This window comes from Xiphophorus hellerii, chromosome 13 (genome assembly GCF_003331165.1).
Source record: "Xiphophorus hellerii strain 12219 chromosome 13, Xiphophorus_hellerii-4.1, whole genome shotgun sequence".
NCBI lineage: Eukaryota > Metazoa > Chordata > Actinopteri > Cyprinodontiformes > Poeciliidae > Xiphophorus > Xiphophorus hellerii.
Window position 1 is genome coordinate 6,453,884 of NC_045684.1, and position 26,851 is coordinate 6,480,734.

Genomic DNA, 26,851 nt, shown 5'->3' on the forward strand with positions numbered 1-26,851 from the left:
ATTCACAGTAAGTCAGGTCATATTATCACACATAAAATGCACGAAAAAAAGGAAGTGAAGATCTTCGTTCTGACTATATGTAAAACTAATAACCTGCTCATAAGATGAAGTGATGGGAGAAAAAAAGTTTTGTGGTGTCATATCAGTTCTAAGCCTTTTCTGCTGTCACTCCCGTAAAAAACAGACAAAAAACTGAAACAACAAACACATTAAATAGACAGTGTCTGAGTTGGAGGCATATATCAAAGACGCTCCCAGTTGGAGTTTGACAAAGTGAAGTAAAAATAGAAAGAAAGTCGCTGTTATGACTGCTCCTGTCAAACGAGATGCAAGGAGGAGAGCACAGAGTTTCATCAACCCCGTTTCATCACACACACAAATAAGACATCACTTCCTTAAAGGAATTATTTTGAGATCATTAGGATATAAACATTCATAATTTACTACACTAGCTATGATTGTACATACCACCTGTAGCTCAACTTTTTAAAGATTAAAAAATGTACTAAACATTCACATCTTCGTGATAAATATGCTAAAGTAAATTGTACTTATTTCAATGATTAAATGTAGACAGAAACAAGATGTATATACAAGACTAAATCTAAAAAAGTTTGATTAGACAAAATGCTTTCCACCATGAAGTAAAACTAAGAAATCATCCTGTAAACAAATTGTCTAAGGCCTAAATGATTATTGCTGTGAAATGTGAAGAATGACGACGCTGGTACTCAAGCACAGTCACACAGGAGCTGCATTTCATACCAACGATGTCGCAGTACAACCATGATGAGTCTTCCTCCTGCAAGCCCTATTATGTGATGCAACAACCAATAGCTGAATGAATATATCTGGAGCTTTAACCCCCTGGTGTCACTGTTGAGCCTCACTTTACACTGGGATCTTGTGCAGTTTGAAAAACGGTGCGCACCGCAGCATTAGATTTGGCAGAGAAGCAAAGAGTCAAGAGACATCAGAAATAGATAAGCACCACGTCTAGAAAACATTACATAAATGTTGCATCAAACACTATTTCCATCATGGGACAAAAGTGGAGGAGTTGAAGGAGTACAAATACCTCGGCGTTCACCTGCACAACAGGCTGGACTGGAATTGCAGCACTGAACAAGAAGGGACAGAGCAGACTGTACTTCTGGAGGAAGCTAAGATCTGTGAAGGTTTGTAGCAAGAAGCTGCAGATCTTCTACACGTCTCTTGTTGAAACTGTTAAAGTTCAACAACCTGATAAAGAAGGCTGAGTATGTTCTGGAGATGGTGGTGCAAAGATGGATTCTTCATAAAAATCAAAAATAACTACAGACCCTGAGCATCCTCTTGATGAGACTGCTTTACAATAACAGAGTATCTTCAGTCAGAGGCTACAGATCGCTGTAATACAGTCTGCTACAGGAAATCATTCCTCCCTAAACCCAGCAACCAACAACTCTGAAAAAAACATGAGTTACAACAACTTTTAATTTTCTTTTGAGATCAATAAAGTATATTTAATTAAACTGAATTAGGGTTCCAGCCAGGATACATCATATCCATTCCAGATTACTGTTCTGCTAACAATCTTATTGATTTTATCCATTTAAAATGTGAAAATGTAATGTAATTTGCAACTATGTGCCATAATGTTTGGATCTGTGACAGGAAACCGTGACTAGGACATTTCATCAATCAAAACATTTTCCTGAGGCTGAGTCAGCGCTTAATGAAAGAAAATTTTGATTATATGATGCAGAAACAAGTTGCAGCATTAGAAGACTGTACATTAGTTTTACTTGCAAGAAAAACAAAAACACTGAGTAAACAAACATTATGAAAGACATCTCACCCCCTGTCACCACATCAGGCCTTCCTAGAGGGAAACTTTGAACTTGAGCAACATGGAGGAATATTACTAATTCTGCTTATGATCTGCTAAATAGCAGCTTTCACTTAGAGACATACAGCAATTATCGTCCACTCATAGAGGGCCAAAATGCACCAGTTTATATACCGTATACTTGGAGAGGAGCAAAAACATGACTGAAAAACAGAATGTAGTGATTCCTCAAATATATTAAAGCAGTTTCTGTATCCTTGTGGTCCCTGAGAAATAAATTTATTCAAATGGGGTAAACAACAGATGTTCTCACATTGCTTTTCTGAAAAATAAGCATCACTGTTTTTCTTCTTCTTCTGTACATGATCCGACTTTGTGTTTTCTTTAACAGCTGTGTGTTGGGTGATACCCTTTGAATGGAAGTATTATTGTCACTGTGGGCGTGCAACAATCGGCTCAGTCGCAAAAAATCTGGGCTCTTCTCCAACATGCACTGAGGAGAAGAGCGCTAGCAGACTGATGGTGAGCAGGTAGAGAGGATGAGATTTATGTCAAAACGTTCAACATTAACCAGACAGAACATGAGAGAGAAAGATACTAATGTAGCCTGAAGAGTGGTTTTTATCCAGTTACATATCCAGAAACAACAACAATGTCTTTGCCTGCTTAAACCACTCACACAATTATATTTCACAATTGACGTTCTTTCTCAAACGTCAATTGTGTTGATGGTTTTCCATCAAGATCTCTCCAATCTAAACATTTTCCACAAAGTCTCGATTCAGGATAATTTAGTCATTTTACAATAGTATTCATATTCCATGAGGATAATTGAAAATATATAATCCTAAAACATGATTGCTAACATAATATTCCCCAATCCTTCAGACAAGGTGTAGCAGCAGCTCCAACAACTTTCTTCCTAATAAGTGTCCTGTTAAATGTATTTAGAGGGAAATATGTGAGGCAGAGGTACCTGGTGATTTATTGCATTAAAACCTGTTTATTATCTTTCTAGACTGTGTGAAAAACACAGCCCAACACTTCCAACACATCAGCTGCAAAAAAGTGAACTGAATATCTTAACAGAGTGGAAATAATCTTGCTGAAAAATGCAATGATCCAGATATAATGGCATGAAGAAATTAACAGCGGGAACTAAAACCACTAGTTTTTCAGTGACAGATAATGCCTTGCTGTTCGTTGTGCAAAGGTCATCACCTCTAAACTGTGAAGAAACATATTTTTCATGCCCCACATTTCTACAAACTCTTTTTCCTGCAACAAACCTAAACTTGACTCGTCCAGACTCCCTTGTTGTTAATTAGCGACACTAAGCCCCTAAAAGAAACTCCATTCACTTCACTTATAAAATGCAGAAACCGTACCGACTCCCATCTGAGTTTGCGAAAACTATTTTTATCAAAATCACTGGATACAGTCTTCACCTCTCGTCCAGAAATAAACTGAACTGTGCTGCATGCATTTTTACAAGTTCAAGCAGGTTTTTAACCTTCACTTTTCCCGTGAGATCTCTGCAGCGATTCAAAGTAATCTGGAACTAGTCCAACTCCACCAACACACACACACACACACACACACAGAGATCCTGTAGATTATATTCACAATCACACAGAGCAGGATTCATAGCAGACAACTGTGTGGCCCTTCCACTAAGATGTTACACGTGCCTTTCTTGCAGCAAACTGTTTATCTTGGACTGAATTCAGGAAAGCTATTGATTCTACACAATGATCTGTACAACAACAAAAAAGAATCACACAGACAAAGATGTTATAACTAACCTTGTGAGGAACACTGTTCTGTCCAGTTTGAAGACAGAACCGATGCATTCCCCATGCATGAACTGAGATTCAGCATAAACAACCGGAACAAAGAAAGCAGACAGCCAGAACTCTATTCAAATATCTTGTTTTATGTTTTCTCCAGTTCATTTTAGGACGTAGCAGTTTGAAATTCATGCTTGAATAAAGATGTAAGCATCTCTATAAGCCAAACACAGAACTATAAGAAAAGTCCCTTTATAAACCATCTAGAACATATTACCTCAGTGAACATCACTGCCATAGTGTCAACAAAATACCCAACAAGGTTTGTCAATAAATCATGAGCACAATATGCATGTTGTCTTGAGATCAGAAGGTTGTAGGTTTGATTCCAGCATCCTCTTGTCTGATGTTGATGAGCCACTGCACAAGAAATTATGTATCATCTGTGTATAAATGTGCTGACTTGTGATTGTGAATGTGTCTGGATGGTCAATATGACTGGAATGGGCCTATACTAATTCAGTTTATCATTCATATACAGGGACTTTAGTGTTGGTCGGTAATACAATCAAGCAGTACTTTATACTAACACAAACAAATAACATGTTTAAGGTAAAAGTTCTAATACAACTTATAGATTAAATGAGGAGTAAGATTCACAAACTTCAGCCCATTAATACAGAGCAACACGCACTTATTGTGAATAGGAACAATCTCCTTACCTTGAATATGGGAGTGTCAAGCACAGGCAGCGTCGGAGCAGAACCAGTGACTGAGCGAGACGCTACCAAAGCCAAGAAGGGAAGGCCGTTTCAATCCTGATTGTCCCTGTGAGTTTATAAATCTGCAGAAGAAAAGAAGAGAGGGTGCCAGAAGTGAAATCAGTGTTTTTTTACTTTCACCCTGATGTACAGTAGAATTGGTGCAGGTTTTCCTGAGAACTGGGACACACATATCAGAATACGGCTCCGTGGAATATCAAGTTTTGATCCGAGCAGATAGAAGATGAAGACGCTGGGCTGATCATCCTCATGGTTGGAGCAAATATCAGGTACCACTATCATTTAACACCAACTAAAGCATGTCAGCAGCAGATTGCATTATCATAAGAAGTGGGTGGTGCACTTCTTTCTAGGATCATTTGTCAGTTTTGAACACTCTGTATGAACATTTCCACATTTGATGAGTAACGAGCAGAATGCTCTCGCTGCTAGTTTCCAAATCCTAATGCTAGAGATAGTTTTAATGTTGGTAGGTCTAAAAACAGTTTGAATTATTAGTTAAGTTCACAGAAGCACCATGTTTGCACAAAGTACAAGCACATACAGTTTTTAGTTTTGCTTTACTCCATTTTAAAATCATTCACGTTCATGGATAATTAGAATAATGCAGAATAAAACATGTCATCTCAGGCACATTAGAGGAGTTTTCTATGTTAGAGAAAGATGTTGCCAGCAGTAGTTAATTTAACAGCTTGAGATAGGAGACAATACCCAAATTAATCAAATTTGAACAAAGTAAAATGCCCAAATTATACAGAGTTAATGTTAATGTTAATGTTTCTAGCTACCAGTCATTTTAAAATTACAGATTAATCCATCTCAACTAAAACATAAATTTTCTCCTTTGAAGTTATTCTGACTGAACTGAAACAATTTTATTTCTAGTTCCTCAATTTTGACTTTCTGAACAATCAAGGTTTTTATTCTAACTATATAAATATTAAGTGGCTAATTTTACCAGAAGTGACACTTTACACTTCTTTTGCATGTTTGTCACACTTCAGCGATCAGAACATGAAATTATTTTAGAAACAAGTCAAAGGAAACACAAGTGAACATAAAATCCAGTTTTTAACTGGATGGAGTTTTTTATTAAAAGAGAGAAAAAAATAGATCTATGTTTTCCCTCACATAATCTACATCTTGTTCACCTTTTCACACATGCTACAATCTTTTCTTGTAGTGATAGGACCTATATTAAATAAATAATGTATCTTGTTCACCCAATGGCAACACCAACAATACTAGACAACTAAAATGTTTCACCCTTTACCTGTGCAGATTGACAAAAGTAAAGCAAATTAAAATCTGATTTATTTTTCCACCTTAAACATCTTTTGTCGCTACCTTGAAACGATCATTTGAAATCTGAATTCAGGCATTCAAACCTCAAGTCAAAAGTGACTCCAGTTGTGTTTTAAGAGTTGCAGTTTTCTTTTGCTCAGTGCTAGAAATCCCTTTGCCCCAGTATGCTTGCTGTGAAACAGACAGATGACTGCTTCATGGTTTTTATGTATTCTAGACTTTATGCACCAAAGCAGCTCTTTGAACTGAGCGAAAAAATTTAACCACCTGAGTGAGAAGTAAAATACTGCTGGTGCTCAGGAATCAGGCCTCAAGCTCAGTTACAAATTGGAGGTGCTCAGTCTGCTAGTGGCAGCTGAACTTTCAATGCAATAATATAACATATTAAAGTGGAACTTACCGCAACTAAATGTAGTAAAATAAAACCGAATGGGCTGCAGAGGGAGTGAGCTAGTTTACCCTGATGGATTGCAAATGAAAAATATCTAAAAAATAATAATTTGATTCTGTAAGAACAAACAGAACAGCTCAATTTGCTAGATCTGATGCTCAGCTTACAGAATAAATAAGCAGAAAGCAGGGAAGTGCCTCACTTCATAATTATTTTACATTCAGTTTTAATCTGATGAATTTCACACAACTTGCATAATATTTCACTGTCTGTTGACATTAAGTGGAAGTCTCACTTTGAATCTCAGCTCTAATCATCTGCCTTGTAAGACAACAATGAATTTATAGTGAGCATGAAATCTCATTGCAGTCAGAGTTAGCAAGAGGCAAAGAGTTTCCACCATCCACCAAATCCTATTTATATATAAAAAATTAAAACATTTGATCATTACTGTGAAAAAATTATACATGCGTCCCTTTCCTTACAGATTTAAGAAAAATAAGGTATTGAAATCAATCTGCCTCCATCCAAAATAATAAAGCTAAAGATTCAACAGCCTCCTCACATTTCTACTAAACATGTTGATTGGAGCAACACAAGTGGAAGTCTTTTCAAGGGATTCCATTATTTGCAAGACATGATGGCTACATTTAAAACACAGTAGTGGCAGTGTGATGATCTGGTATCAAAAACAAGCCACAATGTAGGGAAACAAATTCCACTTCTGCTAAAACATGCAAGAGTGGCGAAAAAAGTAAAAAGAAGAAGAAATCGATAAGGGGCAAACAATTCTTCATAGCAACTGCCTGAATCATAAAATGTACTGATGGAGGAAACCAGAAGAGATTTTATCATCAGGGAGATTCTTGGTGCAGGTTATCCGACTTTCAGGATTCTATAGCTAGACATAAAACATCCACCTCTCAAAAGGTTTTCTCTTCTCATACCAGCTGATTTATGTTTCAGTTTTTAATTTGCATCAAGTGCCAACAAATAAAACAAAACCCACACAAGGGAGGATACAACAGGATGTTTTTCATGCATCATTACTCCTTAAACTACCTGTGTGCAACAGAATTGTAGTAAACTTTTCATTTAAATCATAGTTGACACGTTGAACCTCCACACGCCATTACCCAGCAGCCCCTGCTGTGCATCTATGACACGTGCGCTCACAGAGTATGCAAGGTCGGTTCATTAACGCCCGATAGCAACACGCTTTGTGTTTCCATAATGAAATTCTCAAAAACAGCCAAGTTGAGACCAAATCAATTTGTCTCCATTTATGTTTTTTTCTTCTTTAACAGACATCACACACACCCAAAAACACACACAGTTTCCTGCTGAGTCTCCAGTTGGTTGGAGTCCTCTGAGCTCTCAGCCACTCTGAAAAGATATTTCAAACTGAGACTGTAAGGCTGAAGAAATCACAGATTATCTGCTACCGGAAACAACAAAGGCAGGATTGAAAAATGACAAATGTTAAATAATTCCCCATTTAAAATTAAAAAATAAAATCTAATTTTAAAAAGAAAGTGAGGAGAGAATCCAGGGGATTTTAGAACTGATACCAGAATTATGCGTTTTTGTATACAAAGATCACAATAGATTTAAACCGTCTCACTGAGTCTTGTCTATTTATCTAAAAACATTTGCCAAAATGTAGTATTACCCATTGCTGTAATTGGATAGTAATAATTTTGGCTGGTTGATTGGATAATGGGAAGGTAGGGAGACAATTTGTGGTTTGTTTGGTCATCGGTTAATGATAAAGTTCGTAATTGTGACTCTTTGGTTGGTAATAAATTGTTAATTGGTTGTTTAGGAGGTAGGTAATATTTGCAGCTGGTTAGTTGGTTGGTTAATTGCGATTAACTGCAGTTGACTGGTGGGTAATAATTGCATATGGTATAATTGTGGCAGGTTATTGGCTTGTTTGTTGATAATTATGGCTAATTGTGAGGGGGACAAAGATAACTAGGGAGTATTTGTATGGTTCGTTATAATTGTAGTTAATTAGTTTGCTGATAAAGATGTGCATAAAAACCTTAAAATTGTCATGGTGGTTTGTTACCTCAACATGTCATTTTGCTACAATGATCTGTAAATGAAGTTGGCTCTTGGTCCGTTCACGTTTGTCAGAATTTCAGTCGTCTTAGATGGAATTGATGGATTAATAAAAAAATTTCTAGATACTATCTCAGCTCAAAAATTAAGTTAATTACAAAAACATACAATTACAATTAACAGTAAGAATTTTTAAAAGAGTGTTTCTCAAGGCGACACTTTCTTTTTATGAGATAATGTAACTGCAATAATATTACCCTGATTTTAAGACTTTTTACACAAGTGCCAAGACTTGAAGTTAATGTAATAAATGTATTTTATGCATTTATGAAGTAGATGGATAACATGTGATTCCCACTATCAAAACGTGTGTCATTGCATTGACAGCCGTTATCCCTTTACAGTAATTAAGAAGTCAAACTGGCTCTCTGGCAGCCAGTTGCTCATGAAACAATTAGGAGCTTTGCATCAGAGCAGAATAAGGATCTAAGGAGTTTTCATAATTAAATATGCAAACCAGGAGAGTATCATCACATCAAGGTTCAGATAGGTGACTTGGTCTCTGTCCGTCTCCCTTCTCAGCTTAGCAAGTCAGCTAAAAGGTCAGAAACCCATCAGCTAAGATGTTGACTTACAGGGTTTACAGCTGTAGGCTGTGTGATGACAAAGAGCGCAGACACCTTGTGGAAAGGAAGGAGAGAGGTTTGCCTGCAGTTGACCATGTCCAGCAGGTGAAAACAAAAAAGGTGTAAACAGCTTTAGCGACGAGGCAGAAGTTCAGACTGCGAGCACGGAAGCAGAGAAGCAGGGGAGGAACTTATTTAGAGACGATGGGAGAATAAAATGGCAGAAGAATCAGATAGGAAACAGATGGGGTGAGGCAAACCCATTGGCAGCTCTCAGTCAAATTTCTCTTTATGCAAACATGGGGGTTGAATCACATTTGATTGTGATTTGATTGCTGGCTCACAGTGCCGAATGCTCCTTGACTATTGTGTTTTCTCAGGATGAGACTTTGTCAAAGAAAAAAACATGGTCTGCTTTCCAGTTTCAAATTAAGCTCCAAGCAAAGACAATTTAAAAATGTCCAGCAAATTACAGTTCCGGGCGAGAGAAAGCAGAAGGCAGTAATTGCAATTACAACATGTAATCATTTACTTCAATGACAATGTCCAACAAGTAAAACAGAAAGGAAACTGATTTTGCAGAACTTCAACAATTAGTGACAAGAATAGGCAGCAAGCTTTACATCACCATTTAATCAAAGATCTAATAAATTACAAGCAAAAGATATTTTCACATTTTAATTAAAATGTTTCTCAGACGGCAATGAATTATGTAGCTTTTTGTTTCCTGAAAATGAGAAACATCCGTCAAGAAATCATTGAGAAACAATCAGGAAACAACTAGAAGTTTGGAGTGCAAATAGCAGTTCGTTAAAAATGTCCACTTTACCCTGAATTTTCATGCATCCTTTTGAAAATGTAAACTTCCACTTTGTCCAAAAGGCTGAAAATTTCACTCTCATCACAGCCAATGAAAAAGTGAGCAGGCAGTGGTAACCTGCTACTGCAAATGTTCAAAGTTCAAACAAAACTTTGTCACTTGCTTCATCACAAAATAAAGCAACTGATAATAATAATAATAATAATAATAATAATAATAATAATAATAATAATAATAACAACATTTTATTAATATTATTATTGTTGGGGCACAAATACTTAAGGGAAACAGATTTTTTTATGACATGGAGACGATAAATGAAAGGGTGGTTCTTTGCTGCACACAGACCTGGCAAAAGAGAGACATTCAACCGGCTACAGAAAGAGTTAAAGGTATTGGCAACTTCCTGGAAGCACTATAAATGAAAACCAGATACGGGATAATCTTTGATTTTCGGGTTACGCAACGCATTTCCCCGTCTGCTTTCTCAGGACGGAACTATGACATGTATATTTTAATAAAAGATCTGTGAAAGATGCATTTAAATTATGTCTGTTGTGATTTGGTGCCAGAAGCCCCACTAGTATAATAGTTAACACATTCAGGTTTTGTTTTATTGGTCCAATTTTTGGTTTTTAAATGGTGTCTTGAGGTTTTAAAAATGTTACGGTTTTAAACCTTCAGTCACAGTGCTCCTACGGTTTAATGTCCTTTTAATGAGATGCTAGAGAACGGGCTGGAGAGCACATTAAAGCCACCGTAAATGAGTTTTGGCTCATGGCGCAGAAATAACACTGAATATCTCTTGGGACTGACTTTCTCAAAGATTCATTTACATTTTAATTGTTTCAATAATGAACATAAAGCAGCAAGTTCTTTGAAGAAAAGTTCACTTTAGCATTTTTCTGAATGGAAGTCATTTCTCTATATTGATATTTAAAACGCAAATTGTACAATTGTCAATCTTGTCAGTTCTTTTTTGTTTTAGAATCAAATATGAAACATGTGCTGCAACAACTCTCTTATATTAACTGTAAAACATGTGAAGGCATTTGTATTTTAAACATATGGGTCACAAGCATATCATAAAACTGAATTCCCTGCTATAACACGTGAAGCATTAACTGGATAGCTGCCTGTCGGTTGAAAGATACTCCCATTCCCTCAGTGTGCTGTCAATACATACCATGAAACACTGTTGTAGCTCTAACAGCGTGGCAGCTTTCTGTTGCCAGTTAAGCAAAATTCATTCCAAACTCCACAAGCCGACTGAATCTAATCCCAAGCATGAAAAGCTGCAGGGATCCAGGCATGGTTACACCCGGTCCCGCTTCACGCTCACACACTCTGCAGCCTGCGTGGGTTAATAAGTGTAAATCTGCTGCCTGTGTCTGCAGGAAAACTGTCAGATCTGTCACCTCATGCAGATTTACTACACCGGAGTCACAACCTCACAGGGTTAATGTGCCGCACACACGCTCACAATGCGGCCCACAAGCTGCAACTTTACATCTCACCCCTCAACTTCGGCATGTATTTATAGTGATGCACACGATTTACTGAAATGTAAGAATTATTATGAGTGCTTTAGCAGAGAAATCTGAGAGAAACCATAATTTAGTCAAATCTTTGATTAAAGAGTTATTAAATTTCAACTTGGGAAGACTCCACTTCTACACCTGATTTTTTTTAATAGAAATTTATTAAGAAAGGGTAATGCAACTGTCTCAGGCTGCCATAAATGATCAGGATTTTGCCAGGCTTAATGCAAGTCATCTCACTTGACGGCAAATCCCATTTCCTAGTGCTTCCCCCTATTAATAGGGATTTAATTTGAAATCAAAGAGTAGCAGTTCAAATATTATTGTGCTGCAAAATGAGAAAAAGAATTCAAGAAGTTGTCAACGGTTTTTGTTAATTCATGTGATTGTAGGAAGTCGGTAAAGATCATGTGCAACCAATTACAGATCTGTTATAATTACTGAATTTGTGGTCGCACATTTCTCAGCTTTCCACACATCGTGGTGTCTCTAAAAATGCCTTTTACACGCGTCAAAATGTGACGAAAAACCACACTTTATGAAAAATAAATAACTAATCACATCCTTCCTTGAATATTCAATTTGTGCTATTCATGATTCACCCCAATTAAGCACACTCCACCACTTCATCAGGTTAATCTTGCTGGCACCACGCTGGATTCACTTCGACCTTCAGAAACGTCGTATTTTCTGCACCATAGATCAGAGGTGCCCAAGTCCAGTTTTGGAGAGCAACCATTATGCAACCTTTAACTGGATCCCTTCTCCAAAACCTCAGAATCAAATAGATGCTCATCAGGCCTCTGCAGAGTGCAGAGACTGTCTAGGACTGGACGTCCCTTCCACAGGTTAAACAAGGTATTGAAAGCATTACTCAGATTTTGCTCCATATTGACATGATGGCAAAATGCAGTTGATGCACATTTGTTGCTTGAACAACCGTCATGTGAATCTCCAAAGGATGCTCTATTAATATATAATCTGATGACTGTGGGGGCCATTGGAGTACAACAAACATCATATTCCTTCATATCCTGGTTGTAACAAGAGGCTGTTTAAGCCTTTTAATCACTTTGAACCAGTCTGTCTGGTCTCCTCTGAAATCAACAATCCATGCCACTGCTGCTTCCCAAATATTTTCTGGTTTTTGGACCAGTTTCTGTAAAGCTGGAGAGGCTTTGGCGGAAAAACCCAGCAGATCAGGAGTTTCTGAATCACTCAGATCAGCCAATCTGGTGCCAACAATTATCCCTCAAAGTCACTCAAATCCAGTCTTTCCAATTCTGATGCTCTGAATGGAAGAAGGTCATATTCAACGCATCCAGATGCAGTTTGCTGACTCGCCATTTTTTAACAAGAAATCTGTCCCAACTAAAGTGGCCAGTGAGTCTATTTTGCTTGTATAGCATATTGGGTTGAAGGGTGGGCGTCTCGCTGAACAGAAAGATCCACACACAACTTAAACTCAAATAAAAAGCCACAAAGATACATAAATAATTCTTAGATGTTTAAAAGAAATGACAATGTCCAGTTTTAAAAACATCTTTACAGACAAAAGGTGTGAACAAATACATGAAACTTGCATTGTTTTAGCTCAATTATAATTTGCCCCCCTTTAGGAAGGAAAGGAAGCTTAAAAGGTTACTTGTATACTACATAGATAAAAAAAACATTTCTAAAAACTTAAAGGGCTTGTTGAACACCTGTGAGCAGCTAAAACTCTGTGACCCCATCAAACAGACTATAAGGTTGCTGGAGATGAATACTCAATTGATTTTGAACAAATGCGTTTTGTTTCTTGTAGTAAAAGAAGGTAAATCGCCTTGTTAGCACACACAGCAGATTGTAATAAATGGGTTAATCCCACCATTGTTCTCACAATGTGTGTGTGACTATGTGGAGTTTTAGAGCTTGTGAGGAAAGGTTTCCAGAGACTCACTTTGGACCTCAAGTAATTGTTTCAGAGCCAAATGGGATTAAGATGTGGTTGGAAAGGGTTGCAGTAAAATCACCGTCAGACCTGTAAAAGGGAAAAGAACAGGCCACTACTTGAATTCAGTAAAAAGAGGGATAAAGAAATAGATGATCTTTCACTAGCTTTGCATTCCTGGCATAAAAAGTATCCTAAATTCAAGGTAAAAGAGAAAGCAGATCAGAATAATTTTTTGTGTCCAATTGTACTGTATAAATGATTGAAAAGCGGTAATAGCACGGAGCTGCAGGATAAAAAGAGCAGCATGAGCAGACAAGTGAAAGGGCAAGAAGCGAACACGTTCAATGAAATGCACACTGCGAGTGTGAAATGATCTGCAGCAATCCTCCGCATGTTTGGCTGTGTTTAGATCCTGGCAGCTTGGAGGTCAGCCAACACACACAGAAAAAGGTCAGCCAAATAGGTTTTATGCTTTGAATAAGGTTTTTTGAGCCTCTGGCATTCCTAAACACTGAAAATTGAGCCAAGAAAACGCATCGAGCTGAATACAGGTGGCAGCATCTCTGACGAAGAACAGAGCATCTTTGAGGCAGTCCATGCACACTAAATAACTTGCATTCCTTTTCTATTTTTTTCTAAACGTTTCCTCCACATCTTTATCTCTGGCATTTATATTTGTTTTTTCAGCAGCGAGAAACACTTCAAAACATCTCTGCAGATGCTCAGACATGAATGCCAAGTGATATTCGTTTTTTATTTTGGACAGGGTGTGTTCATTTTGCATGCACAAAAGGTAGAAGCTGATAAATTAACATGATTGCTGTGGTCGGGCTTTTTGATCTGAAGGAAGGAGCAGCTGCTGACAAAGCAAAAACAATCCCCACAAAGGAAACTATTCTGCCTTTAATGTGAAAAGCTGATTCCTTCAGGAAATTCAGGGGGAAAAGTTTATGGATGCCAAACTTTGCTGTGACCTTGTAGGAACAAATAGGAGGGAAATGAGAAAAATGCAGCCGTATAAATCAAAAGGTCAGTTAATCAAATCTTTCCACTCCCTGGAAAAAAAACAATTTCCATTAAGGATTCAGCACCAAAGTGTCAGAACAGATTCTCATTTGCAGTGGAGGATGAACGCCATCGCCGCTTCATTCTTTAAAGCCCCAGCATGCGGCCTGATGGATCTCTAGCTCCACGCCTAAAGGTCAGACAAATGAAATCACAGAAAGCTGCAGGACGTGTGTCGAAGCCGCGCGCACCGAAGAAATTCCATCCATCTTCATCTGAGAGCCGCAATTTTACCGGAGACCTGGGTGACTCACGGCGGGAGCGGGGTGAAGAATGAAGGGAGGGAGAGAGAAGGGGAGCGGGGGACCTCAAGGCAGGGAAGCAGAACGAGAACAAAAACAGGACAACAAGAACGGGAAGGAAGAAAGTGAGGATAGATGTCTGTGTGCGAGCGCAGACAGGCAGAACATGAAAACAGAGAAAGACAGACAGTGTGACCACAGGAAGAAAACCCCCCCAAAAAATCCTCTTTTTTCCTCTAGTCTGTCAGATAACACACAGAAACAGGAAGTGTTTCACTTGATTATCGGAGATCATGTGAGCGTCTATATTCCTGTAAACATTGACTGTGCTCAGTGAATCAGAAGTAATTTTTTTAAAAATCAGTGAAACAGAACAGAAAAACCATAACTTCTGGCTGATTATGAGGGCTAATCGTGTCAGTCTTATAGTTGGCTATCAGTAAAAATCCAACGTTTCATTCCATTTACACAAAAAGTAAAACTCTGCTTTGTTGTAAAGCAACTATTTCAACTGTTGCAAAGAATATGAAATATTGATCATTACAGATATGTTATGCGTTACATTTGTTTGGATTTCAAAACAAACACCTAAATAAAAACCTGCCAAAGTAAGTTTTTACATACTCAATAACTATACAGTTGCTTCATTCTCTGATTCATTGAGTAACTCGAGTTTAACTGCTAAATATTAGCTGGATAATTAGTCATACCATCTCCTTGGCTAGTGAGCCAACAGTTTTCTGCTCGACAGAAATGTTGCTCAAAGTTTGCCAATTTTAGCTTTCGTTCTGCATGAGAATATTCTGATTATTCTGCTAGTTTTGCATCTTGTGAAAATATCTTCAAGCTGAACAGTTGAAAAATGTTTTTGTAAAACCTGGTAAACAAATCATGTCTGGTCGTATTTCCACCTCTGTCTTTGAACAATAGGCTTTCAACAATGCTTACTTTAAATTTTAAATGTTTAACACTTCTGCAACTTTCAAGAAAAGTCAAAGGAAAATTCAGTGACAATATAAAGATTGGGAACTTGCAACACACAATATTTTAATGCACATTTTGAATTTACATTTTTAGTTAATGCACTGAGGCAATAACTAGTTATGAGAATATAAAAAGGGAAAATTGGAATAAAGCAGATTATAATCCTTCTAATGAGGTCACACACCTTGAGTGTTTATAGAAAAGTCAAAATTACCTGTATTACTACCATACACTTATGATAATCTTATAATAATCCAATAATCTCTGCTTTTACCATAAATCAACAACAGGGTTATTTTGTAAAACCTTTTTGTAAGTAAAGCTAATATTGGTGTCAGAAGAAAAACATTTTCTGCAATCCATAAAGAATCATGCTGGAGTCTCAATACGTTTAGGCATGAAAAAGTCCTGATGATGGCATTTGAGTATTTAAACATTGATGCAAAAATAAAATGACAATGAATGTGACTGTACACAAGAAAAGACACTTCTAGCTTTTCAGTGTCAGATATTAAAACAGCAGGTCTATATGGTATAACATGCAGTCAAGATTCATTTAACAATTTAAAAACAGATTTAGATGAGTTTTATCCATTTGTAAAAATCACAAAAAGCACTTTTAACTCTACTGTTATGACACTAATGTCCATCTTCTTCCTTGTATGCTGGTTTACCTAAAACCACTTCATGTATAGCTAATCATTAACAAATCAAATATATCTGTCAAACTTTATCCTAATCAATTTGCTTTAGCCAACTCAAAGCAAAACAGTTTTGCATCCCAAATGCTAGCTACAAAATGTCAAATAGCACAAAGACACAAATCTGTGAAATGGCCAAATGGTCAGCAACCAACTGAATCCTTACTTACTTAATCAATGCAAGTTTTAATCTCATTTTCAGTATTTAGAAACCAAGACAGAAAATCAAGTTCTCTCTAATAAACACCGCAAACCTCAAATAGAGAGAGAGCTCCTAATAGTCCCCATTTTTGATCACAGCACTTAACGCCAAGACAAAATACCTGGGTGATTGTTACATCTGAGCATCTAGATAAATAACAGTTAATGAGTTTCCCTTTAACTGTGTTTCCAATATCTATTCAAAGGTTAATAATGAAGCCAAGTTTTGATGAAGAAATCAAAATGTTTGTCTATAAATCTCAGTCAACTCACAAACTGCAATTTGTTTTATTTGTTGAAAATCGAGCACTGTTGTAAAGTCAGAAGATGAAACTAAATGCCTTTTTTTCCTCTCTTTTTTTAAGAGTTCAACTTTGGGCTTTATAAGAGGAGAGAATATATCCCAAGGCAAAGCAGGAGGGAGGATGAATGAGGAGGAAAATTAAACGACACCCTGCGGAGTGAACAACTCTCCTTAATCGTCGAGGCTTCGGCTCCTGCATCCATCGCTCCGTCTCCCCCAGTGCTGCAAACAAACGACAGCAGCGCTGATGAGACCTTCACAGGCCAAAAGCCTCATCCATTATGCTGCTGTCAGACTGGGAGTTTAACTCTGCACCTCTTACCATAATAGGCTTCCTGATAATCAGTGGAGTCTAAAGATCAGCTTCAAAATTCAGTTTGACTGAACTCCAAAAGCCTTTATGAGATCTGACTGTTCGAATTAAAGGATTCTCAAATAGTTTGTTCACAGGAGTCGACTCCCGGTGTGTTCCAGAGACGAGGAGCAAAATCATTTCCAAGAGCAGCTTTACTTCACCGCTTCACTGAATATCAACAAAAACTTGCAGCCAGAAGAGCAATTTGTCTTCATTTGATGTAAAACAGATCACTGTGATGAGACAAATGACTCAGGCTCGGTTTGCTCTTCTAAGAACCTCAATGCATATTAAAGGATGGTCACAGTTTTCATACAGCAGCACAAATTCACGTTTAATCTTGTGTTTATTGACAAAATTCAAGACAGACTAATTTACAAAGAGCTTTAAAACAAAACTCAAAATCCGTCAAATCGCTGGAGGCTGAGCTAGATGCTGACTAAGACTTGGGCTTCATTCTGGCTTCGGTAAGACTGACTCATTAGTTCACCTTATTGCATGATGTCTAACCAAAACCCAGGCAAGAAACTAAAAAACTGAAGAACATTTCCACTCAGAAATTACTTTTCCTCATGTAGGCTGTAAATTAGGTTTACTTCCGCCTTCTGTTTTTAATATCTGTGGCTAGATGAGTCAAGCTAATGCAATTTTTGCCTCCTGTGATGCTCCTTGCTCCTGTGTAAAACCCTGACATTTACATAAATCGTCTTAAACGACTCATAAAACCTGGGTATGTTTCTTTTGAGTTAAAAAAGTTAACAGAAACTCATATACACAAACGTATAGAAGCATGATTGCATTAGTAAACTAAGCCCTGAGAGAACTACTGCCAGGATGATTCAATAGCTCTGTCTTTAAAAAACATCCAATTGGATGTTGTTGTTTTTTAAGACAGAGCTTTTGAAATCTGGTTCTCGAGACATTCAGGGCTGAGAGCTTTCCTGCTTCAACTTATACGAATGATTAAATTATTTCCTCAGAGTTCTACCAATAAGTAGCTTAAATACGAGTTGAAATTGGGCTTTATTAAGCGGGAAAGCTTCCAGCACAGTAAGAGAAGAAGAAACGGTCAGATTTCGTTCATGCCCATTATAAGCATGGGTTGCAGATGAGGTTCACCTAAGATGCAAGTAAACAAGTTTAATAATAATCATTCACTTGGCATTTAAACCTACCTTAACTGAACAGATGACTTTTACACACTTTAAACACAAAAAACTGTGGCACCTTAATGAAAACAAGAGGTCTGCTGGTGTTTCTGTAACATCATGGATCCAGTCATTGGCTTCAGCTACACCATTATTCAGACGTCAACTCAGCTAAAATTAATCCAAGACACATTTTTGTTGAGTTATTTTGACTACAAAAATCATGTTTGCATTTTAATAGACGTTAAATATAGAGGAAATAATCAAGAATCAAAACCCTTACACAGTACTGCAGTAAAACATTTGATGGCTTGTTGCACATTTGCATTCATTTACACACCTCACTACAAAATGAAGGGACATGGCTTTCCACATACAGGGGGAATCTTTAATTTTACAATAAGTTGTTTTATAATGTAATGATTGCAGCAGCTGGTCAAAAGTTGGCTGCAGAAATTACTAAAAAAAAACAAAAACAACAAAGTTGAAACAAAAATGACTCGATATCACAGTGAGTTGCAGGACAAAGTGCATTCAGATGGTCAAATAAGCAAATGTAGACACTAAGGCAAATCGTTAAAAAAAAAAAAGACATTAATAAGTCTGAGTGTTCACACATCTGACCAAACATGATCAAAAAACTTAAGACAAATGTTAGCGACAGGAGTAGCGAAGATCTAAAAGGGCAGCTTGCATTGGCAGTCAGACACGTATCAAAGAAGTACATTCATTTAATTTACCAAACAACCCACAGCGATCGCGCCTGGCTGGTGGCCGACGGTGCAACACCCAATGGCTCTTTTTCAAACCTGCCCTATTGTGGAGTGTTGGTAGTTCTGATGGGCCTAAAATAATGTCCTTACTCTGCTACACATTTGATGCTCCCAATATTAATTTCACAAGAAAACATTTTTTCCAAAGCCCAGATTTTGAAGGCTTTATTACATTGTCATTTAAAATTTCTATATGGAGACTTGAAAGGAAAATTGGTGTTGGAAATGAGTGACAGGATATTTATTACAGAGTGAAATCATATTGAGTTCGACCTTGGTAGTATCTCTCTGGAGAGCAGGTGATGTAACAAATGCGTTGGTTAGTAAGCAGAAGCAGGAGAGTTATTGTCAGCACACCTCATTCCCTGAGTCATTTCCTTGTCTCTGAATCTCTGAGCTCAAACTTTCTCTGAGAGATAGCCAGACAACAAAAAGAAAAATAAACTTTTCTGCAGCAGCTATTGCAGTTTCATCACAAAAGGTGTAATGACAGCATCTAAGTTGAATGAAAGTTAGATGAAAATGAAAAAGAGATTGTCTTACAACAGTTTCAGATGATTTTCCCCTCACTATCCTATGATAAGTAGGATTGAGGCTTTTCAGGTGTAATGAAATAATGATGATCTAAAAAAAAATTTTGGTCTTCTGAAACACTCAAAATGATCCCCTAGACTGCCTTTTGTGTTTTTAAACAATTATTCCAGCTTAGCTCATTAGGGCAATATATATCAAAGGTAGCGATTAATCTTTCCCAATGAGCCTCCTTTCATATCCCTAAGCTTTAGCTCCTCCTTCCAGATTTTCTTTTAAATTCACATCTGAACTTTGAGTAGGCCACTTAAAAATTTTATTTTGTCCACAACCTGACTTAATATTTGTCTCCTGCAGCTTCTGCTCAGATCTGCACCTACCTAAATAATTAAATTGGAGTCATAATGCTTTTCTGTCTGCAGAAAACAGACTAAATGTCAGGAAACATCTTCTTTTCTATTGATTCTCCCTCTACAGGCAGCAGGAAGTTTGCGTCTGCTGTGAACCAGCTGTCGGTAGACTGCAACACACACACGCATGCAAATCCACCCACACACACACACAACCACAAAACACCTGCCGGGCGAGCAATGTGTTGTGTTGCTGATCAATAAAGATGGAAGAGAGGCTTCACAGAGACACAGGGGTCACCTGTGCGTGTGCAAGTTTAGGAGTGTGTGTGTTTAACCCTCTGATGTGTAAGTGGGTCCTTTTTGACCCGGTCATCTTTTTGCAATATCTTTGTAATGAAACGTTTTCATCACTTCATATTTAAGGTATTCCTCAAAAAATATGTTACTGATATCATGCAATTAAAATTGTTTATGTACCTTTTATACATTTGAAGAAATAGCATGTTTTATATTACTACCCCATTCTTCCGTGATTGGGTCAAAAATGAATGAAAAATGAAAAATGATTCATTTCCTGTGGAATTTAATGGGAATCTTTGTTTCTTACCAGCTGTGACTCTCAGGAAAACATTTTTTATGAACCACACACACCGAGTCCTGAGAGTCACCCCTGAATAATAATATTTTACACAGCAAGAATTTTTACAATTATTTTAATTTTTTACCATTGTATGTGTCTGTCAATCATGAGTACTGTGACAGAGTTATTGTCACGAATCAACATATTAGCCTTCTTCAAAGTTAGCCAGCACTAGTTATCTAACCAACTAGCTAACATTACCGCCTATACCTTATTGTGGGTGTGTCTCTGTGTGTGTGTCTGACACCCTGGCTAAGAAAACCAAGAGAGAGAGTTTGTGTAGAATGACATGCTAAACCTGTTGATCAATGTGTTCAAGGTTCTTTCTTTTATAAATAAATAAAACAAAAATTCATAGCTATTTAAACAAATGCATAAATAAATGAGCTGGAAAAAGGTAGAGTTCCTTCTCCGGGTCGGGGAGGATGTCCTGCCCCAATTGGAGGAGTTCAAGTATCTTGGGATCTTGTTCACCAATGAGGGAAAAATGGAGCGGGAGATCGACAGACGGATTAGAGCAGCATCTGCAGTGAAGCGAACGCTGTACCGGTCTGTTGTGGTGAAGAGAGCCGAGACAAAAGCAAAGCTCTTGATTTACCGGTTGATCTAAATTCCTACCCACATCTATGGTCAAGGCTTTGGGTCATGGCCGAAAGAACGAGATCACGGATACTAGCGGCTGAAATTAGTTGTTCCCGTAGGATGTCTGGATGTCGACATCGTCTATTATTGACATTTCATCATCGCTGTTGTAAAATTGCTGCTGTTGTCATTTTGTTTTAAAAAAGTTCTACAAAGTGTCACAAATGTTCTACAAATTGTTCTAAAAACATTTTTAAAAAGTGAAAAGTTTAAATATTTCAAATATGAAATGATTCTTGTGTGAAATAAAACACAGTAAAAAGTATTATACAAAACATTCTTTTGAATCAAAATGACAAAAGTAGCATAAAAACACATTGATTGTAAGCCGGTTAAAAAAAGACCCACTCAGAAGACTGTATAGTCAGTCAGTCAGGCATCAGAGGGTTAACATGAGAATGTTGAAAGTACCAACTCTGAAAGATAGGGGGCGTGTTAACACTTAACACAGATTACGTACAAACAGAAGTTTAATCTGAGGGGGAAAAGCCACATTTCTTTCCATCTTGATTATTATATTCTGTTTTATTCATTTCCACTTCACTGTTTTCAATTAGGATTGATTAAAATTACAATGGCAGGAGATTCAAATCCAACTTAAGGTAAAAATCGCAGTACAATATTTATGCATCTCATTTCAAGCATGAATTCATAGCTGTAATTCCAACAGTTTCTAAACATGTACATAGTGTATGGCAAACACCTTTCAATTCGTATTTGATGAGAGTTAGAAACGAATCTCAATAGATAAGCAGCATCAACTGTTGCATTAATTGGTCAGGAATACACAAGAGTACTAACTATGCTTCATCATATGGTGTGTGTAAATAAATCTGCTGTGTAAACTCTGCAATTAGAAACATTTGGCAAACAGCTCCTCTCTCTCTCTCTCTCATACATACTGCATCTGAATGCACCCTAAAAGCCACTGCTGTAAAAAGCGATGCATTTATAATGACATTCCCAGACAGGTCAACCAAAACTAAAAAGAGTTAGCTAACAGATACAGAGACATGCAACAAAACACAAGATGCAGAACCTATGAGAAAAAACCTGAAGCTGTCCGTGTAACCGTCACAAGGACAACTTTTCAGAGACTGGCCAATTCTCTTTGCTACTTTTTTCTATATCAACATTCTGTCTTTTTCCAGGAAAAAAAATAAAAAAAACACCACTAGTGTTTTTAAAAGACAATTTCATCAGGCTGTAGCAAAACAGTAAGAATGGAAATAAAAAATAAAAGTGCATCTGGCAAAGCAATCTGCCTTAAATAGTTTGGAGGTTTGCAGAACAGACGACAGGGGGAAAACAACAACAACAGCAGGCAAAGCAATAAAGTGCTGCACATCAGAGATATGTTTTGAAAAGACTGGGGTTACCTCGCACTAAAGGAGAGGCGAGCACAAAGCTTCAAGATTTGATATGATTTTAAATGTAATTTCATGGGGTGCTTCGTTGATCATGCTAAAAAGTATCATTTTCATCACCATGGCAGCAGCTGCAGAAGAAATGTTGAGTGAAATAAGCCAAAGCTAGTGTGGGATGATGAAAGGTCATTCTTAAGTACAACTTTACAGTTTCAGGATCGTTAAAAAATTTCAACAAAAATTTTCAACAATGCGTGATCTTAAAACAGTTATGTTTTAAAGGTGATGTGTGTTACTCTGTAAGATCCCTCACCATGAATGTCCTTTTGTTTTATGAAATAAGTGTAATAGCCTTATTCCAGTCAGCTGACCAGCAGTGCACAGGAACAGCAACAGCAGAGGCAACTAAAAATTAGAACAAAGATATAAAACCAACTTTTTCTACTCCATTTAGTGTACTCAGGTGAGCACACCAAGTTTTCATTTAATACTGATAAAGTATATAAAAGAGGATTTTGACTTGAACTTTCAACCCATCATCCATCTATAATATTCTTCACACCATCTAAAACGAGCCAACACAAAATTAAAGAACTAATTTCTCCATTTGAAACAGCATCAACAAACAGCAGCAGTGGAAGTAAAGGAAGGACACCAGGAATTTGAGAGCATAAAATCTGAGGTAGAAAAATGTGTTTTATGGATAATTAGCTGTAGCAGACTTATTATACTGCTCTGTGTCTGAGCCAACTAACAGAACGACATTTTTAGATATATATTAGTTAAAGCCTTACAAGTAAAACAGACTGATTAAGAACTGTAGTCTGAAAAAAACAACATGGCTCATTAACATGAGATATTCTGCTGAGATTTGTTTGAAGAAATAAAAGTGTTGGACATCAGAGCTGGAGAACAAATTACAACGTCTGAGAGGAAGTCTGCCAGGATTTAATTATTTTTGATTTATTTTATTTTTTTAACACAAGTGGGCTCTTACGAGGTGAATTACATGCAGAATAGGCTCATATTTAAATCAAGTCCCCTGCAGTTCTTCTGACATATTTTCCATTATTGGATAAACTACCATAAAAAGTTTCACTCTGATCAAATTCAACCTGGAGACTTTGATGAACTTAAAATCAATGTGCAACTTTATGCATTCTCATTGCCTTGTCTTTCAATTTCTCAATGCTGAACAGCTTTGAAAGTTGTACAAAATAATTGTATTTATTCATTAAACTCTTATTGAAGCTTTCCCATCTGTTAAATATCCCTGCAAGTCATCATAAAGGGTAGCATAAATTAGAAAATGCAGCTTTTTAATGAGGGGGACCCTAATAAAGTGTCACATGTTAGATAATTTTTAATGTATTTTGAATAATGTTGAACAGAATATTTGTAGTAATATATCTAGACATTCTACAGTATGTTGTTGAGGTTTATCATGTTAGGCTTACTTTGTATTGAAAACAGCAGATATTAATATTAGCCTATCCGGCTTGAAAGCACACTGTATCTAAAATAGATATATCTGCAGAAGGCGGCAATTTCCATTTCCAGCAGCTGCCTGATAACGAAGTTTTCACACATTAATTAGGGAGCAGCTAATGAAGTTAGGTCTAGACTAGTTTGAGCAGCTCTTTTCAGTATTTTCATTATTAGTCTCTCCTCTCTTTTTCTGAAAATAAGCCTTAAATTTTATGTTCAAAAATTCTAACCAACAGGAAACTCCCCTCCAGGTTTGTTTGCAGCCAGTTTTCTTATATTGCATCACCAATATGAAGCATTTTATCAAGAAAGTGTTGAAACCAAAAAGGCCAAAGCAAGAAGATGATCACAGACAGGACAGAGAGAGGATCAAGCAAACACTGTTCAACCCAACCAGGTACGTTTGATACATGACCCTGCAGAGCCTGGGAGAAGCCAGAGGAAACTGAATCCATGCATGCTCACACAACCACTGATTCCCTTATTTTGATTTACTAGGTAATGCAACACCATTCCACACTGTAAAAAATGTGTATATCAGGACAGTGACGCGCGAGCTGAGAGTGATGCAACGCACAGTGGCTCCTGACACCATCAGAGCAGCTCCTCTGAGCTAATGAGGCTTAGAAGAAAGAATGAGAGAAAGAAAAGGGCAGAGAAGAAAAACTGCATTTACTCTGAAATTATGAGTCGTCTTTTACTTGTGTGGAATCACAAAATTTAGAGAGCGAAAGCAGACCATGAACTGTATCACAGTTTCTGTTCATTTTCACTTGTCGCTGTGTCAATCAAATGATCCCAGGTGTTAAAATGAAACTGGAATATTGAACACAAGTCAAGTTCAAGTTTAGTGAGATAAAAGGACAAAGTTGTTACTTTAACAAAAATGTATAGTTTAGCTGTTTTGGTAATGTCAAGAAAAGAAGGAAAAGGAAATCATCTTATAAAGTCTGCCATTTTAACCTGGTGTGACCCTCTCCTGTGACTAATGGATCCTTTTTTCATGAAGAGACTCTATAGTGGTTTAAATGGGTTATTTTTCTTTGTACATGATGCACTAATTATTGATTTCTACTCTCAGATTTTTGAGAAAACGCTGCAGATTTTTTGCTGATTTCTTGTGAACATAAGCAAAATATCTTAAAAATAATTTAACTGTCCTAACAGCAAAATGTTTAAATTAAAAGAATTTTCTCCAAAGCAGCCAAAGCTGAAGAGCCGTTTCTCTCTTCAATGAAGTATTTATGATGAAGAGGTTTCCGTACCAATTCAATATAAGGAATTAACGCAATTAATGCAACAGAAATCAAACCACAGACAGCATTTAAAAACAACAAAACTTGTCTGTAAATTATACATCTATACAGAAGTTTTAGGTCTTTCTATGACCACTGCAACTATTTATATTGAGAAAAGAGTTAACATCAACACTTTTGCTAGAGAAATGAGGCCATTACGAGGCTTCGTAGTTAATTCAGCACAAAGACAAATCTTACAGCTGATATTTTAAACTCTTAGCAAGTAGTATATAATATTACTAGCATCATTCAGTGCTTACCTTCCCTGCAGATGCTTACTTTAACTGAATTTCCAATTAGCTTCCCATTATCCACTTCCATCCAACTCCCAGTTTAAAAGTTAGCAGCCTGAAGAAACAGCCTATATGCCACCCTAGGAAAATAAATTTTCCTTTTTAGAAGCTTCCTACATCTCTGCGCTTTTTCCAACCTTATTTTTTTAATTGCCCAATTTGAAAATAACAAACCAAGTTTTCCTTTTGCAGTAAAAACTTTCACACAGGTAAGAGCAGCTGTTAGCATGACCTGGTAGCAAGAACAGTGGATTATCACAGGTGGTGAAGTTACTGATTAGGAAAGAATTGAACTTTTAAGGTGTTTTCATACCTGAAGGTCTGGTAAACTCTGTACGACTGGGGACCAAAATTGCAACATTTGTTATATTTTCAGCTGGTGCGGTTCACTTTCAAACAATCCAAACTCTGAAAAACCTGTTCCCCTCCTCTCCTGTGGTGGCGCTGCACCAACAACCACAGAAGAAAACAACACAAGTAAGTGATTTAATGTCTCTTCCTGCTTTTGGAGCGGCCTCCTGTCTGCTTGGCATTCACTTCATGCATTCAAACCACAGAGTTCACTTTAGCCAAACCAACTACAGTTTTTTAGTCCATATCATAGCTGAATTTCACATTCACACCTCCCAAAACAAACTGTAAACTGACTAGAGTTTAATTACAGTGGAGTAAACATGGCTGGTGTAAATGAACCCTTAGTTTCTGACTAGCAGATCACTGATCAGGGGAAATTCAAACACCAGTTTTTGTGCATCTTTACTTTTAATCAGAGTTAAAAGAAGGAATGAATGCAAAAAAGAGAGAGTCCTTCAATCCCACTATGTTCTCCAACAAGAGTTAAATACTTTAAACAGTAAACTTACAAATAATGACTTCACTTAAAACAATTGGACAAATAAATTTATCTGGATTTTTTCCATTTTAAAGCCCAAAACCTTGCTGCATGTTTGTGTTCTAAAGCCACCATCTCCACTCTACCAGGGCTTTACTGTGATTCGGTCGTTAGCACTGTTGCCTCAGAGCAAGAAGTTTCCATGTTCAAATTATGGCCTTTGTTTGCATGACCCTCCCGAGTATTTCTGTGGGTTTTTTTCCAGGATTCTTTAGTTTCAGGCCAAAATCCAAAAGCCTGTATGTTACTTCACTGGATAATCTAAATATTCCAGAAGAGGGAGTGTGTGCAAGACTGATGGTCTCATGTTCCCCAGTGGCTCTCCTTTCATGCATCAGTGGAGATAAGCACCAGCTCTCTGCTACTCAGAATGGGACCAACTGGTACAACTTAAAAGAAAAAAAAATCAATTCAGATTGGACAATTCCTTGAATGCATGATACTATTATAAATTAGAGGAAGAGAAAAATCTAGTCCAGTCATCCTCA

At 37.1% G+C, this 26,851-nt stretch overlaps 1 protein-coding gene across 2 annotated transcripts in view; it reads right to left on the minus strand.

The window, feature by feature from the left end:
• The window catches only part of LOC116731536 (semaphorin-6D-like), a 162,805-nt gene that overhangs the window by 124,615 nt on the left and 11,339 nt on the right, over positions 1-26,851 (minus strand). For both annotated transcript variants that reach the window (XM_032581348.1, XM_032581347.1), the window contains exon 2: positions 4,344-4,465. The gene's annotated coding sequence lies outside the window, so the exon portion shown is untranslated. The remainder of the gene's footprint in view (positions 1-4,343; positions 4,466-26,851) is intronic.